This window comes from Lygodium microphyllum, chromosome 25, assembly GCF_053477565.2.
Source record: "Lygodium microphyllum isolate KBCC chromosome 25, Lygodium_microphyllum_v1.1.10, whole genome shotgun sequence".
NCBI lineage: Eukaryota > Viridiplantae > Streptophyta > Polypodiopsida > Schizaeales > Lygodiaceae > Lygodium > Lygodium microphyllum.
The window spans coordinates 13,082,677-13,091,611 of record NC_141159.1 but is presented as its reverse complement, the minus strand read 5'-3'; the positions used below and the strand labels follow the sequence as shown (position 1 = coordinate 13,091,611).

Below are 8,935 nucleotides of genomic sequence, written 5' to 3'. Positions count from 1 at the left end.
GATGAGCAAGATTGGATGCACGTGCTAGCCACGATCGAGTCCACCATTCTCGAATGATGAGGACTACAAGCAAGCCACTAAGGCAATTGGTAAGCCTAATGGCATGCCCTCAATACTAGTCTACATGATGGCTAGGAGCAAGCCACTAAGGCAATTGGTAAGCCTAATGATATGCCCTCAATACTAGTCTACATGATGGCTAGGAGCTCACATAGAAAACCTAACTCTATCAACGTACGAGTGGCCACTATCACGGAAATTGAAGATGAAGAAGAAGAAGCCATAGCTCCGGCTTACCTGCACATGACTATCACGACCAAGCAAACACATGCCATTGATGCATTGATTGATGAGGGTGCTGAATTTAATATCTTGACTCACGATCATTGGACTCAACTCGAAAAACCATAATTACATCCCAATAATACCAGACTCAACCCATTAGGGGGTCGATCATATGCACTTATGGAAAAGTGCAAGATTGTAGTCTCTATCGAGTCTGAAAGCTTTCCCATGGTCTTTTATGTGTTTCCAAATGCAAAGAATGCAAGTACAAAATCGTTCTTAGGATGTACGTTTAAAAAGCAGACACTTTGTAATGTCGACTGTGACTCACATTATATTCACCTTGCTATCGGAAATGTACCAATAGTTACCGCCTTCAATAAGGGCATCGCGACTCCATCAAAGCCTACAAAGCCACCAATACAGCAACCCACCACCCAGCCTAAGGAGGGGAGTTGTAACTCATCACCACTCGCCAACCCTCAAAGCCAGTAAACCGCTGAAATCAAAGCCAAGGCCCATGCACCATAGTTCAAATGGATGCTTCAACATCAAGGGCCACCACCCAAAAGTGCACAATCATGACCTCACAAGGCTAGGAACTCAGATTCGAAACCTAGGAGGTAAGGAAGGAACTATAGCCATCAACGAATGGTCAAGCAACAATGGGTCCCCAAGATCTTATTACAAGTGCAAGGTTATTACGAGGGGAACGCTTGGATATAGGTATCTAAATCCAAGGTGGCCAAGGGCACTACTCAAATGGCACTCGCAACCTTGACCACACCAAGCCACGTGACAAAAAACACCCTAGCCACAAATGACTCAAGCTGCGAAGCCCATAGAACCTCAAATGCATAAGCCGGCAGAGTCTCAACAATTCTATCAACCAAAGCCACAACCTGTCATTCACACACTACCTCAACCCTATCCTAGTATTGCCCCTAAGACCTCACTAGCATCTAGTAGCGCAACACCCCAGACTCTAATCAAGCCCATCACATAAGGTGCCCACTGCACTCTTAGGAACAACCAAAGCCGCAGCCATTAGCTCCGGAAAGCCTTACCCACCAGGAGGTCTTAAGCCATCCTACGAATGATGATTGATCCTCACATTGGCTAAAGATCTGGCCAAGAACACAAGAGACAAAGACGTGATCACCTGCATCAAGCCCTTGGAAGCCACGTTCACTCTACTCACTATAAGAGCTATGAGCATTTGGATCTAGGCCTACTTGATCCATCCTTAGCATTGGATGTCCGCTCTATGCCGTGCACCTAGGAGGAATACAAATTCATGATGGTAAAAACCCCCATGGTCATAGAGGAATTGATCACCAATGCCAAGATATCTTGAGATCAAGCCCTCAAACAACGGTTGATCACCTCCTATAGCAAGAACAGAGTTACTACCACAAGTCAAAGCTTAACTCCACGAGCTAGTTGATAATGACTCATCTTTCTTGAGGAAGTGGTATGCTCTTAGAATCCAGTGGGAATAAGAAGGTTGCCAAATCATGAGCAGCGAGGTGCCATTAAGACCTCTCAGTATGATCCCGCTTATGTAGCTCCAACCTCCTATAGGGTGTTGACCACCATTCATGACCAACTCCTAGAAGAGCTCATCGTGACCCACCCATACTTAGACCGAATTCTAACTAAGAAAGAGTTACACATTGCTAGCAGGATTGACTCCGATGACTTCCTCCCGAATGTTCTCACCTACATGACTCAAGTAAGCATTTGTCCTTTCGACATGGACCGCTATGCTAATCTTGAATACAATCCAAACTTTTATGATTGGCTCATGTAGAAGTGAAACACCGCAAGCCAGCACTGAATGCCCTTGACCCATCAAATCTTAATGCCTGGAAGGGTTCTAGGGCAAAGTGGAATCAAACATGTGAACAGGCAAGGTGAATGAAACACATGAATGAAACCTCCATCAGTTGACAGAGAGCGGAAGAGAGTGGATAAAAATCAACTCTGACTTATGAAAAGTTGTAAAATCTTTGGAATGAATGGACTACTTGAAGGGAAAAATGCTCTTCTTTGTAATTAAGCATGCTATTCTTCCCTAGAAAGCATAATCAAATTCAAATTCATGCTTAGCTTTCTGCAAAGAAATCACCTTGAGAACACTAATAGTGAACTATGGCATTATGATAGGTACCCACTATGGCAAGTCAAGACAAAAGTAGCAAACTTCCATTCTTGGAGGAGGAGCAAGAAAAATATGGCCTCTCATTGGAGACGAGGGCTTATAACCAACTCAAAATTAGGTATATCCTAAATCTAGAAGACATAGTCGTGGAGGAAGCAGCCATCTAGCAACTGGTGAAGTAGTGCAGACTACGGAAGTACATGGAAAAGGTTCCTTCCACACCAAGGATAGGAGCAGTCCAGCAAAAGGACCATGATTAAGGACAAAGGAGATCAAGAAACACAATCTGGCTAAGGAAGGGCCATGAAGTTGAAGAAAGAGACTCTGCAGAAGAAGAAGGCCAAAGAAGAGAGGAAGCGGAAGGAGAAAACAGACCTACACAAAGCACAAAGTGAGTCCAAAAGCACAAAAAAACGACGAAAGAAAGAAGAAGGGATGAGGTGAGAGAATAAAACAGGAATCTAGAAGAGCTTAGGAGGAAGAGGCACAGCTCAGGAAGAAGAAGGAAGAAGACATAGCTCTCGCTATCCACCTCTCAGTGGAGCAACCTTCAAGGCAAGAAGAGTTGGCGGCCATGAGCCACCCCAATAGCACCATCTCCAAGGCACCCAAAAACCTGCTACCCCCAATGACCAAGGGAAAGGGTAAGGATTTGATCCACCCTATCCTAAATGTCCTACTACCTGCCACCCCAATCACTGCACCCACGCAAGACTCCTCTACCACGGTAGATGCTAGCAATCTTGTGGCATGGGTTCAGTTCCTAGTTAATAAGGAGGCAGTCACTCAAGGTGCGAGTGTAGGAACCCCTATGGTGGGAGCAAGAAGATATGTAGATCTACAAACACAGAATCTAGACGTGACCTCAATTGACCAAAGATTGAAGCATCTATAACCATTGGTCCCTCTGCACCGCCCTTGTCCACATTCTACGATGCCTATGTGTAGGAACTCTTGTCATAGCTGGAATGTGCAAAGGAAGACAAAAAGATCATCATTGCTAAGCTCGAGGCCAAAATGGAGAAAATGGTATCCTCTCAGTTGGAAAGAACCCGTCAAGTGGCCCTCTACAAAGAGAGAACAAGGAGCTATAAGAGAAGCTCGAGGCCAAAAAAGGAGAAGATGAGAGATAGCAAGCAAAACTCGCATCGCAAACACATAGCCTTATGAGCCTATAGTGCAATTTTGATGAGATGGCGATGCTATACAAGGATTTGCAAAAATAAAATGAAAAAATCCAAGATGCCACAGAGCAGCTACCAATAGTAGAAGAAGAAAGAAGCCAATTGCAGCTAAAGCATATAGCAAATCTGAAACAAAGGCTAGCCTTGGAGCTTGAAGAACAACAGCGCTTGGAAAGAGAAATCAAAGAACAGGAGAAATGGCTAAGGGCATTAGCTTGTAGCAAAGAAAGAGTGAGCACCTTAGCGCGCCAACCAGCCCTTGCAGAAGGCAACAAAGTGCTAGTAGAGAACATGGCAGAGGATGCATATGTGACCTTGGAAGCCCAACAGCATGCCTTCCTCCACACTCTCTTGGACGTCACACAATCTGAGGAAGAGGAGGCCATTGAGTCCTTAAAGAAAAAGCTAGAGATCACCCGCAGGGCTCTAAGACATGGGCTACACATTCAAACACAAATTACAGGGCCCACAAAAGCAGAGCCACCACAACATAGAATAAAAGAGAGGCAAGGGCCCGACCAAAGATGCAAAACCGAGTTTTGAAAGGGGGCACCAACAAGCAGTGGCTCCTTAGAGGGAGGTTTCTACGACAAGGATGCCCCCACCACTCTTGTTGACCTCCAATGCTAGCCAAGATATCTATTCTATGGCTAGAAAAATGTGGAAAAAAAAAGCGCACGAAGGTCATAGTCACTACACCTAGGGGTTCTCAAGTTAGCAATGTTCGGTGGCTTCACTCGATCGGCTCTGTCTCTAACCCCATAGCCCATTTTAATTCACCACATCATGCTTAGGGCACATCAATGGGGGCACGACATATCGAGGGAGGTGACACTCGCCTATGGTTAGACCTATTCCCCTCAGCCATGCACCGCACCTCCAACGATGCACAAACTAGATCCTCGAGTGTGGGACCCCACCCAGGCTTTCGACCCAACTCCCATTTCCACTAACATGAGCACAATGCACCACATGGAAAGGTAGACACATCCCCAGGTACTGCACCTTCTTTTCTTTTCAGGTACAAACAAAGGCTACAACCCACCAACTTCGAAGGCCCCATCATCCATGCAATACATTCTTGGCCCCCACCACCTCAACCGATTAATCAACCTCTCCCTAAAACCAATCCCTACAAGGCCCCATCATCATCAACTCACACGACTACCCTTTTCAATCACAGAATCTTTATCAACTCAACATTACAAGTGTCAAGGAAATGGCACCCGTCTAGGAGGGGGTAATCCTATACAACCTGTCACCATATAGCCAAAACAAAGCAAAGGCAGACCAAGGAAGCCCTTGTCAAAAAGTGAATGAAAAAGCTCATTCGGAACAGTGTAGGAGATGGCAACCTCAGAAATAATGTGGGGGAGCTCCAACTACTTTGGCAAGGTCCTCTCAAGGATGAGGGAGGTCCTGTCAAGGATGAAGGATGCTCTCTCTAGGATGAAGGCAAGCACTGAATATTCTAGCAAGGCTCTCTCAAGGGTGAGGGAGAACCTCCCAAGGCTCTCGCAAGGAAAGCGTGAGGCGCAATGTAATTCCTTTTATAAAAAGTGTCAGTTCCCTCCTATGCAAGTGGGAATGTCTGCATGGGCATAGGTGAAGGGGTAATGCAAACTTGAAGGGAATAATGAAGAAGCCATGTTGTAGCACCCTCGAAAGGCATGAGGAGGCATCTGTCCAACACCATTGTCAATTTCAAAAACAAAGCCATGCATCTATCATTCCAACTTTATCTTCAATTTCAAAGGGCAGATCCCCCTACCATCATCAGTGAAGGACCAGGCCCAACACCATATTCAATTTCAATGGCCAATCCACCCAACACCATCCCCCACAAGGGCTTGTATACAAACTCAAAGAAGCTATCTGGCTACACCCATCCCACGTTCCAATTGCTACCCATCAGTGCCATGGGACTGGCACTAGGCTAGGAGGGGGGTAATGTTAACCTCAGCACAAGAAAGTGAAAAAAGTGGAAAAGCCCAAGTCGGGAGCTAAAAGAGGCGGCCCAAAAGGAAATCAGATATAACGGAAGAAGCAAGAAGAGAAATGACCAAAAGAGCAAGGGTGGCCTCAAAAGCTAAGTCAAAAGGCAAAAGTGCATTTTTAAATGCAAGGTGCCCCTAAAACCTTTTGTAAAAGAGCGCTAGGCTCCCTCCTCTACAAATTGTAAAGGTAGATGGGCGGTAGAAAGAAAACTAGGAAGAGAGGAAGACAATGGGAAAAAGGACCTAGCGGTTGGCCATGTAAAAAGGGGATAACGGGATGATAATGGGAAAAAGAGCCTAGCCAACCATGTAAAAAGGGGATAAGGGGATGATCGCCCAAAAGGGATTTAGGATTTTGTATATAAAGTTGAAAATTGAATGAGGAGCTCATTCTTTGGTGTGTGGCAAAGTGGACTCATCTTCTTCTCTCCTTCTTGCTTGCTTGTGTGTGCTTGAGAGAGGGAGTGTGAGAGTGTGAGGGAGTGAGTGTGTGAGGGTGAGGAATCAAGGAGAAGAAGCTCTCCATCATCTCTTCTCTTCTCCCGTCTTGCACGCAGCTATGGAGGATGGAGCTTGAAGGTGGAGGCTCGAGGTTGCTTGAGCTCACATCATGAATCATGGAGCTACCAATATGCTTGAGGAAGCAGGCAACTCATTTGGGCATCAAGATAAGCTCACTACACCCCAATAGAATCAAAGGTGCATCGGCTAGGTGAGAGATAGCCATAGGTGTTTGCTTGAAATGTTTGAAAGAATAAGTGGTCTGTGGGTCTTATCGGTTGAGTGTGAGCTTGCCTCTATATTTTTCTTCTTCTTCTTCTTCTTCTTCTTCTTCTTCTTCTTCTTCTTCTTGCTTTCTTAAGCTTGTGCTTGAGAGAGGGAGTCTTCTTCTTCTTCTTCTCCTCTCTTCTTCTTCTCTTCTCTTGTCTCATGCACAGCAATGGAACATAGAGCTTGGAGCTTTAGGATTGAGCTTGCTTAAGCTTGCACCTTGGATCATGGAGCTACTAGAGTTCTTGAGGGAGGAGGCAACTTGATTGACCATGGAGGTAAGCTCACTACACTCATAGGTGTGAGAGTGTGTATGGCTATTTGAGAGGTAGCCATTGCACTTGGCTTGAAATGCTTGAAATAATAGGCGGCCCATGGATCTTAGCAGTCGAGCAAGAAGCTTCCACAAGAACTGAAGGACAACGAAGTCTAGTAAACGAAAATAGGAGATGATGAAGTATCTCCCATAAGAAAGAAGAGTCACAAATAAGGAATAATTATGAAAAATATAGGTGTTGTTTTCAAAATAGTGATGCAATAGAAAAATGGCCAATATTTGAGATATACTCCTCTAAATAAGGCAAATGAGGTGTCTAGATGTACAAGACACTTCATAGTACTTATCCAAACCATAAAGACTCGCTTTTGATGGAGTTAGATCAATTATTTTTAATATTAAAAAATATTTCAATAAGGTGTAAAATGTTTTGTGACATTGAATAGATCTAGCCATGCTTGATCTCATGGAGAAGCAGGCATACGGGCTTACTATGGTGGATGCCTTATTACTGTGGATGATCAAGAAGGGCCATCAGTTATTTTGACGATGAAGTTTCAAAGAAAGAGATGTTTGCATTCTTTCTATTCACACAATTGTCTCATTCCATATCTCTAAGTATTGCCAAGATTCGTGGTAGTGAAATTTTTATAGCACTATTGCAATTAAGTTCCTCTTCACTGACTATGATCCCTTCATATTACGAAGACCTTAATTTCTTTTTCCAAGTTGCACATTGTAGGACTTTTTAATTTTCATTGAGTCACCTTTCACTATGAATCTACCATTTTTTGACAATGGAATATGGAAAAGAGGCAATGCAAAGCCAGATGCAATGTAATGACTGACAAGCAGAATAGTAAAGGAGATCATCTAGAGATTTATACACATACAGACAAGAAAAGTTGATGTTAATATTTAGGGGCATAAGTTTTTTAATGTCATATAGCATCGGCTCTCAAGTATAATTGTGAATATCATAGAGATTTGCCAATAATAGAGGATTCTAAAGACTTGACACACAATAGCATTATGAAGACTTGACACATTTTTTTAGCAGAAGGAGGTGACATATGATTCCATTTTGAAGCTGATGCATGAGCACACTAAATTTAGGCTCCATTCACATGATGTGTCTTATGGTTCAAGTAGTGGTCAACAATCCGTAACCAATTTTGGAGTTGAAGATTCACATGATGGTTCAGGTGTGGTGGTCAGCATATCAGTAACCACTTTTGGAGGAGTTGAAGATTTACATGATGTGCCTTATGGTCCAAGTAGTGGGCAAAAATCTGTAACCAATTTTGGAGTTGAAGATGCCAACAATTTTTGGATTTTTAAACCATCAGAAGATTCTATTGCTCAACAAGGGGACAAAATTCCTGATGGTGCAATTATTAGGCTATAGCACATGAGGGCACACAAATGGTTGCACAATCATTTGCATCAATTACCCATTTCACAAAAATTTGAAGTCAGTTGTTTTGGAGGGGAGGTTGAGAGTGACAGTAGAGATCTATGGATGTTGGAGATTGAAGGAAAGAGCAAGGTTTGGATGAGGGACCAAAGGGTACAAATTCCAACACATTGATACATGATTTTTCCTTGATAGTCATGAAAGGATCTACACATAGATAGTAATAGGAAAATATGAGGTATGTGGTCTCAAAAAGAGGACAGCTAAGAATAAGTGGCTTACAACCCAAGGAGTCTATTTGCCTACAACAAAAAGGCTACAGTAGAAAGAGGCAAATATGATTAGCTAAAGTGGCCAATTATGTGTGATATAGCCTAAATAGTAACAAGAGAGAAAATATAGTGAAGCTTTAGTGATCATATTGCTCAAACAAAAAAATTTGTGAGCTCGTTTTCCTTAGAAGGTCAACGCTATACAAAATTATGACTGCAACTTTAGCTACAATGAAGCATAAAATAGAGTCAGTGCTTGTTCATTTGGAGTTGTTCTTCACTCTTAAATCATGAAGCTATATTGCAAGTAATAGCTAGCATATGACCAAAAAACCTAATAGAGTGGAGGCTCAAAAATAGCATTATTACCTACACCAGCACCAACAACATGGTCTTCTTTCTCACTCTACTGGAGCTGGCCTATGACCATAAAAACTAGCAGACTCGAGGCTCAACACCACCATTATTACCTGCATTAGCACTAACAACATGGTCTTTTTTCTCAATTTTCTAGAACTAGCCTATGATGAAACCACCTAACAACCTGTAGTTGTTTAGGTCTAATACA

At 43.2% G+C, this 8,935-nt stretch overlaps 1 pseudogene; it reads left to right on the top strand.

Annotated features, from left to right (window-relative positions):
- The first annotated feature begins 3,924 nt into the window (after positions 1-3,924).
- On the top strand, positions 3,925-8,420 carry LOC148013923 (stromal cell-derived factor 2-like protein pseudogene; annotated as a pseudogene).
- The last annotated feature ends 515 nt before the right edge of the window (positions 8,421-8,935 follow it).